Source organism: Mus pahari, chromosome X (assembly GCF_900095145.1).
Source record: "Mus pahari chromosome X, PAHARI_EIJ_v1.1, whole genome shotgun sequence".
NCBI lineage: Eukaryota > Metazoa > Chordata > Mammalia > Rodentia > Muridae > Mus > Mus pahari.
In genome coordinates this window covers 43,588,321-43,598,000 of record NC_034613.1, presented here as the reverse complement: position 1 = coordinate 43,598,000, position 9,680 = coordinate 43,588,321, and the positions used below count along the sequence as shown (strand labels likewise).

Below are 9,680 nucleotides of genomic sequence, written 5' to 3'. Positions count from 1 at the left end.
TAAAGTTCCTTCCAAAACAGAATAGAAAGATCTTCATAAAGTAATTTATACAACTAAGCCAGCATTGCAGAAAGCACTTAAAGGAATACTACACAAGGGAGGAGGAGGAGGAGGAGGAGGAGGAGGAGGAGGAGGAGTTGGAGGAGGAGAAATTATCAGGAGACTATCAATATCACTAGGAGAATGAATAAATACTAAGGAAGACCAGTCTTTGTGAGTTTAAGTCAAGCTTGATGTACATAGTGAGTTCCAGACTAGCTAGAACTACACAATAAGACCCTATCAAAAGGAGAATCAAGAAAGAATCAAGCATTCCTAATGCAATGAACCCAATCCTGTCAGTGAGTGGGAGGGAGTTAGTGCATGCCTTTCAGTAATAAACTCTAAAAGTAAACAGCTCTAACCCTCCAATTAAGAGGCACAAACTGGCTGAATCAGATTGAAAGAAGATTAACTGTTTAGAAAAGTCCACCTCCCTGGAAAAGACCCACAGAGACTAAGAATAGAAGGATAGAAGTTGATATGCAAATGAAAGCCCAAACCAAGCAGGACTAATGATACTCACAGCCATTAAAGTAGACTTCAAGCCAAAAATTAATCAGAAGCGATAAGTAAGATTACTACATACTATTAAAGAGAACAATTTATCAAGAAGATGGAACCATGGTGAACACCATCTATTTACTCAATATTGGTGTACTCATTTTCATAAGGCAAGTGTTAATGGGCATAAAAGAACAGAGAGGTCTAGATTACAAATAAATAATAATGGATGACCCTAGTACCATATTCTCACAAATAGATCATTCACACAAAAGAGTTACAAAGAAATTTCAGAGTTAAAATATACTAGATCAAAAGGTCTTCCAAGGCATCTACAGAATATTCCACCCAAGAGCTGTAGAATGCATGTTCCTCCCAGGGACACAGCTGTAGAATGCATGTTCCTCCCAGGGACACATGAAACTTTCTCCAAAATAGATCACATTATAGGCCATAAAGCAAGTCTTTACAAATTAAAAAAAAATGACATAGTTTTCTCTATTTGTATCGTATCACAGAGGAAATAAAATTTGAAATAAATAATAAGAAGGAGATTGGAGAGATGGCTCGATTTGTAAACTGCTTGTCATGTAAGCAGGAGGCCCCGAGTTCAAATCTCTAGCACCACATAAAAGCCAGGAGCAGCAGTGTAGACCTAATATCCCAGGTCTGGGGAGGTGGAAACAGAAGATTCCTGGAGCTCTCTGTCCAGCCTGGCCTAACCTGTAAATTTCGGTTCTGTGAGACAACCTGTTTCAAAGAATAAAGGGAAGAACAGTGTAGGAAGACATTGAGCATCAATATCTGGCCTCTACATACATGCATGTACACACAAACATGAGCACATACAAACTATCCAAACAAATGTGGATTGAGCAATATAGACTGTAGTATATAAGTACTGTATAACATAATGTATTTTGTTATGATTTTTATGTGTATGCTGCATTTGTATATTTATGTGTAGGTACATGTTCATTCAGTGCACATGCATGCACGTATATGTACATAAAGGCCAGAAGTCAGTTGTGTCTTCCTCCTTACTCATGTACCTTTTTTTTTTTTTGAGACAGGGTCTTCCCTTCACCTGGGGCTTACCAATTTGGCTAAAATGGCTGGCCAACAAGCTCCAGGAACCTTTCACGACTCCAGCTCAGTCAAGCGCTGGGGTATTGGCATGCCTACATTTTATGTAGTTGTTAGGAATTATTTTGCTTGGCAGGATGATCTCCAGTTCTATCCATTTTCCTGAAAATGGCACGATTTTATTCTTTATGATGGACTAAAACTACATAAAACATGTATATATTTCCATGACCTGTTGATAGACATCTAAGCTGGTTCAGTCACTTGACATTGTTACTAAGTGCTAAAATGGGCATGTATGTGTCTGTAGGATGCTGAGTGAGATTCCCTCCTCTGTGTACCCATGAGTACTATAGCTGGATCCTATGAATTCCTAATACTGGAGTTGCTCAGTCATATGGGAATTCTGATGAACCTATTAGGTATCCCAGAGTTTGGAGTTGAAGCAGCAGACCTCAACAACCCAAATCTAATCATTATGTTTGATCTCAGTTCCCCTGGCTTCTCAAATCTCAGGCACAGTTCATCACCCGGCATCACAGAACTGTTGAGCTTGGGGCTGTAGCCCGGGTGTTACCTAAGCTGCATTCTCATCTAGACCCTTTCTAAGCTGATTCCATTTCTTGGTGCTACTAAGTTCCTTACTGCAGTGCCACTGAGACCCTCAACTCCTAAGGCTGTGCTTTCTTCTTCAGGAAATGCTGTCTTTACAGAAAGACCCCCAGTCTTACTTTTAATGTCTTTTTCACCCAATTAATGGTCCACCCAGGAGCAAGTCTCTTTTGTAAATGCAACATCAATTGGTAGGAAACCTTAATTATATATTGAAACTTTGTTTTTAATGTATGATAGTAACTTCTCTAGTCAGATTCATGGGAATATGAGTATATCCTCTCAAAGATAAAAATCAAACTGAGTTATTCAGTACTTGCCCACCACTATAGTTAGAAGAAGGAGAAAAAATCCAAGCTATAGTTCATGTCAGCCAGCTCAGGGATTAACTCCAACCTCCTCAATTTTGAGATCAGTGTTTTTGTCATAGCCCTAAATCACCAATGAAACGATGGTCCCCCATCCAACTCCATGCAGTACAAGTCCAAGTAGCTAACACACACAAGTCTCTGGGATCCCTCCCCAGCACAGAATAAAACTGGGTATGGTTATACATGCCTGCAGCCCCAGTAGGATCAGAAGGACAAAGGACATCCTTAGGGACATAGTGAGTTTCAGACCAGCCTGGGTATTTAGAGATCTTTTCAAATAGATAGATAGATAGATAGATAGATAGATAGATAGATAGATAGATAGATAGATAGATAGATAGACAGACAGACTCTGTACAACTCCAGAGTCCTAGTGCCTCTAGAGTCCTAGTGCCTAACAGAGTCAACCTTTGCTGGGAGAAGACACATAGCAATGCTACTCAGCTCCCTGGAAGAGAGAGTCTTGGCCACGGTCTTCTTGTCATGTTCCTACAGGGGACTTACTGAGACACCTCTTCCCTCCTAGAAGTCACTTCCTTTTTGTTGTTGTTTTTGAAGTTTTGTTTTGTTTTATTTCTGAGAATACAGCCCAGGCTGATCCTCTACTTCAATTCCTCATCCTCCTCCCTCCATCGTTCAAGAGCTAGGATGCCAGCCAGGCAGACAGTACTATGCCCAGTTTATGTATGCTAGGTAATCAGATCCCCTGGTCTCTTGCACTTTGTTTCTCTCTAGTATGGAATGGAAAGCTGTTTCTCCTCAAAGCTGGATGTCTGAACAGTGACTGACCATGATCCCCTTTGGAGCCTGTCACTGCTGTTGATTTTGAGAATAGCAGTGTGGGAACAAATGCTGTTATTGTCACAGCTCAACTACAGGGACCTCTCCTTCCTTAAGCTGACAGCTGAAGCTAAGTGTTTGAGCTCCCTGGGCCAGCTGTTATGAAGCAAATGCCAGGCAGAGGTAAGGCAGGCCTCAGAACTGGGCCAAGAGCCAAGCATGAGAAGGGGTTATTGACAGAAAAACTGTTTTCTCCGGAGGTTTGAAAATATACAGTATTTCCTCAAAGGGTAGACAAAACTAACTCCCTCTACCCTAGAGAAGATTCTAGAGCTAGGATGGAGTTGTGAGCACTTCCCCAAGGAAGCCTTCCCTTAGGAACCCTGATTGATAGCCACACCCTTTGAAGTGAGTTTCATGCTCATAAAGGGCCATGTTGTTTCCACTGAGAAAGAGTGAGAGCCTGGCATAATGGTGTCCTTATTCAGTAAACCTCAGAGCATGTGTGATGAGGGGCAAGAGAGCCTGCAGGCTCTGACTTTGTGACAAGGGACTAGTGAGCCCTGCTGGCTCTGACAACAGGGGAGGGGTGCTTAGCAGAAGGCATGTGTTTCCAGCCTGGTGCTGAGCCACATGGAAAGTCTTCCTGAGGAAGACAGTATGGTGAAAACTGACAGGCAGTTTCAACTCTTCGAAGATTGCTAAACCAGAACAAGATACCTTTTATTAAAATTGGAATTATGTCTGATCGACAGTTGCCAGCTGGGGCCAGTGAGGTAGCTCAGCCAGCAAAGGCAGTTATCTTCAAGTGTGACCATCTGAATTTGATCCCTGGGACCCACATGGTGGGAAGAGAAAACCAACACCCACAAGTTGTCCTCTAATTGCCACATGAGCACAAAAACTTAAACAAATATGAAGGAGAAAGAGGGAGAGGGAGGGAGGAAGGAAGGAAGGAAAAAAAGAGAAGAGAAGAGAAGAGAAAAGAAAAAGAAAAGAAAGTTAGTTTCCAACTTGATGGATTTCACTGAAACATTGCTTAGTTTAGAGGTTGTGGAGATAAAAGACTAGTGAGGAAAAACAGGCAAACCCATTGTTTTAAATGGAGAAGAGAATGGTGCTGTTTGTGAAAGGAGAGATCCGTATCACACAGCAGGCCAGGAGTAGCTGCTAAAGACGTTTATCAGACAGTTACTAAGGACCAGAGCCCCCAGATTAGACCTGAGTAGAGCCTTGATGGACTTAAGGATTCCTATAGCATTACCTCATTCATTCTATGTCAGGGACCACTTCCAAAATTGTGACTCATCTCCCAGGCGAAGGAAGCCATGTCGGCATGTGAATCCCACCCCTGGTATTATCCCAAGCCTTTTTTGTTTGCCAGATTTGATGCTAACCAGTGATTCCATTAGGTCTGGGAGAAGCTGTTAGTACAATGGCCAGAGCCCTGAGCTCCAGTCCTGTCTCTGTTAGCAATCTGCTGCCCTTTCCTGTGCGGCTCTTATCCAGTCTCTGTGTTGTTTTCTTGGGAGGCTAAAAAGTAATAGTTTAACTGGGTGGCTTAGTCCCTTCAAGCCTGAAAATCTAAAAGAGTTCTTAGCTTTAAATACAACAGAGAATAATGGCTCAAAAACGGTCAAATTTGGGGATTTTTCACTAGCTATGAAAGATTCATTACTCCAACCCCTTTATCATACTGATGTAGAAACCCAGGCCAAAAGAGGACAAAAGCTGGCACTCAACCTGGGAAAAGTCGGCCTTAGAACTCAGGTCCCTCAGTCTTCATCCTAGTCAATTCTCCGTTTCTCTTATAGTCAAAGTACTAAGTGAATGTCCTTACAGCTTTCAAATGGTGACAAAGGCTTTGTAGGAAAGCATAAAGAACAACAGCAAGCTCCACATCCCAGGACTCCTCTTCCTCCTCCTCGGGACACTCATGTTTATCAGCGGCTCTGCTGGTGGCTATATAATCTCTAAACAATGTTTAGACTCCTGCTTCCTGACTTGTCCTTTGTAGCCCTTATCAACTGACTCTCTGCTATAAAATCTGAAGACTTCGCTTACTTAGCATTACTGTCATCAACCCCCCTTCTGTAACTTCTCCTTGTTTGGTAACATTTTCCGGTACTTTTGTTTTCCAATTTTTAAAGTAGCGTATGCTGAGCTTTACTTTTTTGGTATGCAGTCTGAGTTTAGGCAAATATAAAGTCATCTGACCACCACCAAGAACATCACGCTGAGTACTTCCATGGTCCAAATGAATAGTTGCCAATGACTATCTGCATACAGCCTTTTATAATAAACTTTCCCTCCTCTCTGAGTGGCCTGACAACCACTGAAAAGCGTCATGTCCCTTCAGCTTTGCCTTTTACATAATGCTGTACAAATGGAATTGTGCCTCATGAGGCAACCTTTTATCACTGTGTTCTTTTGCCTATAACTATTTTGAGTCATTGATAACTAACTGTCTTGAAATTCATTGATCGTTGCTCTATTATTATATGGTCCATTCTTTTGTGTTACTAATAGTCCATTGCATTGAATATACCAGATTTTAACAGTCAACTAGCTGAAGCCCAGTGGAGCTATCCCCAGTTTGACAGCATTGTTCCAGTCATTCCATTGGTTACCCTTTATTTCTTAGCCAGTTGCCACTATATGTGAACTAGGTCTGCCTTTTCAACATAGTAAATGCTTTTGCCACATTTCCAAAGATGGCAACCTCACTGGTTTCGCCTTCTTGTAGACAGATTTGAGCACGCAATCTGTCACAGGGTAAGAAGCTCGCTTAGATGCTATCCAGCCGCCCTATTCAGGTCACCAGGCATTCTGAATACCTCCCGTAGCATAGGGGCCTTCGCTGCAAAGATAGACATGTACTTTCTGTTCTGACGATTGCTAACTCAGGCAGGAATTTGGGGGAAAAAGACCTTTCTTCATGTGGATTTCAGCTTTTGTCTGTCATGCTTTTTCTTTTCCAGCTGCCTTCAGCAGTGAGCACAAAGCCACGTTTCAAAAGAGACTGACAAATTATCCCCAGCTGCCAGAAGGAGGTTAGTTTTCTGTGTGTTCTGTGTCCCCCTTCTCCAATAACCAACAGGTTAACTTTGTAAAGAGAATTGACAAAAGCAGAAATGGCCCTTTCACCCATGTGCGTTTTTTTGTGAAAGATGTGAATTTGTAATATTCCTCTCTCTTCCCATTCTGTTTTATACCAGGAAATACACTAAATAATCCCAGTTCAATCTCTGTGTTTTGCAAGAGTTCTGTTAATGCATTTTTTTTTTTTTGGTGCTCATGGGATCTAAATTATTTTAATTAGCTGCATTGGTGTCTTCCTCCAATGAGTAACTATTTAAAGGCTAAGTAGTGTCAGCTCTAGCCATGGAGAATTATGTGTTGCTATTTTCCACTTGCATTTTTAATCATCTTCATATGTGTCTTATCTGACATTTACTTGGCATAACTAGAGAGTCTAATTACCGGGCATATCGCAGGTGCTTCTGCTTAGGAACAGCTTAGAAAGTCTGGAAAGGTTGAGACACAACATGCTCGAGGGGCTTATTAAATGCCTCTGAGTTGAAATACATGGTGCCCGAACACAGGATGGTGAAGGGTTCTGTGTTAATGCAGAAACTTAGGCATTCTTTAGCACCCACAGGAACACAAATTGGTATAACTCACACACACACACACACACACAAGGGCAGCTGCAAAATGTTTCAAAGTATTAACAGTGTTGTTCTCCTCTACACTCAGAGACGCTTTTCTATGAAATTCATCTTTTCAAAAGCACAATCATTATGTGTTAATAATAAAAATGTAGGTGCTTAAGAAGAGGGGAATGCCAATTATCCTGATTCAATCATTACACATCATATACATTTAACAAATTATAACACTTACCCTATAAATATGTGTGATCAGAGTATTAATTAATAAAAATAAGTACTTGAAATATAATAGATATTCAAACCACTAAGAAATTATAGCATCATTTAAAAATAAAGTGAAAACTTCTGAAAATGACTATATAAAATATATCTATATTGTGAAATGCTATACAGTTATATAGTATGAAACACTGTATCATTATTCTCAATCATATTTAGAAGAATGTTTAATAGCATGGGGAAATGCTCACAGCCCAAATTAAGTGAAGAGGGAAAAGATAGACAAATGAGCATATGGCATGATACCGTGTGTGTGTGTGTGTGTGTGTGTGTGTGTGTGTGTGTAGAAGACGAGAAGGAAATAGATATAAATTTTAACAGTAGTTAACTCTGGGTTGTAAGATTATGAATTATTTTCATTTCCTTATTTTTATACTAAGCTTGTCCTGCTTTAAAATCTTTTTTTAAATTGACTGGAAAAAAATAAAAATTTGATGATATATGGAGTATGTACATAAAATTCTAGTAATATGATACAGATTCATCCCACTGACCAGAACTGGACAAGAAAACCCCTTTGGATGCCATGTGGAGAGCCACTGTAATGTTCGGTTTCCAGAAAGACAAAATAAAATCCCAAAGTCTTTTCAGCATTAAGTGCTGGGAGTCTGTGTTTGCTATTGAAAGGACAGTTGTTCATTTCTCATTTTTTAGCAAATTCTTATCCTTCCCTCTTTCCACTCTCTCCTATTTTTCTACTGTCCAGATCTGTGGAACAAATGCTGGAGAAACCGAACATAAATAAAATCCAAAGGCTTTAATATCCCACAAAGCCTTGCTTCCTGTGTCCTAATGGCCACTGTATTCCCGAGAGTACGAGAGCTCAAAAGACAGAAGAGCTTAGGAAGTCTGGAAGGCTTGAGACCCAGCATATACAGCTCTCCCACCCTGACTTTATTAGTTTGGCATGATATAAACTAATGAGCTCTGTTGGGAGGGGGTAGGTACTAAAGAAAAAGCCAGCCACTAAAGGCAGATAGCTTAAGAAATCAAAGAATCTGAGATCTTTATAGCAGAAAGGAAAATATTTCAAGAATAAGATTCTTTCCAAATACCAATCCTATGCTGAAATAAATTTAGTTCAAGGAAATATTATTTATCAAAGCACCCATTTTACAGATGAGGAAGTCAAAACACAGGGGAAAGCTTTGGATTGCTTTAAATCTCACAGTTTGCTAATTATAAAGTTGGGGTTAGGGTCTACACCTTCTGGAGACTCTTGGATAAAAAGAATTGTCTAGTTTGATGCTTTCCTCAACTATAAATATTCCAAATACTTATACTGTACACATGTTCTTGGATGCTTTACCATCATCTAAAGACTGTCAAATACAAAATCAAATTAGTTTTCCTATCACCAAGAATCTGAGCCAGAGTGAATTTGGCTTTTGTTCTCTTTCAAGCCACCCCTCTTCACCCTGGACAGGGTTTAACAGATTGTGCCCATTTTCCTTCAAAAACATCTCTATGCCTTACTCTACTGACAACTTAACACTCCTGAGGGTTGGGGGAGAAGCCCAATTAGTAAAGTACTTGTAGGACAAGAGTAAGGACCTGAGTTCAATCCCAAGAGCCCATGGAAAACAGCTAGGCATCCTAGTGTGCTTCTGCAGTTCTAGCAGTGAGGAGGCAGAGACAGAAAGATCCCTGGCCAGTCACCCTAGCCTAATCTACCAGCCCTAGGTCTCAGTGAGAAAACCTGTCCAAAAAATAAATAAATAAATAAAGCCCCGGTAGTATAAATCATTTCAACGTAGCTCAGAAATTGTCATTCAGGAGCAATTAGCATCTATTCAGCAACATTCATTCATTCATTCATTCATTCATTCACACAAGCACCCATTGAGTACCTAATATTTGCCAGCCTTTCGGTTGGACAACTCAGTTTTCTTGGCTTCTCAACTACATCCCTGAGAGTTGCAGACAGGTGTTCCTCCATAGCCTCTCAAACACCTATCGTGATTCTAAGCAGCCCCAGAGACCTTTGAGTTCTCCAACAGTCGGCCACCAGCTCAGCAGCTAGAGAATTCTGTGGATGCTATCTATCATCTGTAGCTCTGCCCCGACTTGCCAAAGCTACATGAGTGAGTATATGCCACTTGCTCAATAAAGATAGCATATTATCATGTGACTTCTAAACAATGAAATTTCATAACTACCTGGAAAGGTGCGATCCTGAAAGTCAAGTGTGTTTTACCACTAGAAAGTTTGAGTAGACATACTTTCCCTCATTCCTCTAAGTATAAGTTAAAATCCTGAAAATTAAGTATATATAAAACAAATAGACATCTCAGGAATAATTGGAAAGCCATGCTGGCCCTCCCATAAATATGCA

At 40.5% G+C, this 9,680-nt stretch overlaps 1 protein-coding gene across 2 annotated transcripts in view; it reads left to right on the top strand.

Annotated features, from left to right (window-relative positions):
• Positions 1–9,680, top strand: part of Plac1 (placenta enriched 1) — a 167,080-nt gene that overhangs the window by 132,926 nt on the left and 24,474 nt on the right. For both annotated transcript variants that reach the window (XM_021188568.2, XM_021188567.1), the window contains exon 2: positions 6,374–6,445. The gene's annotated coding sequence lies outside the window, so the exon portion shown is untranslated. The remainder of the gene's footprint in view (positions 1–6,373; positions 6,446–9,680) is intronic.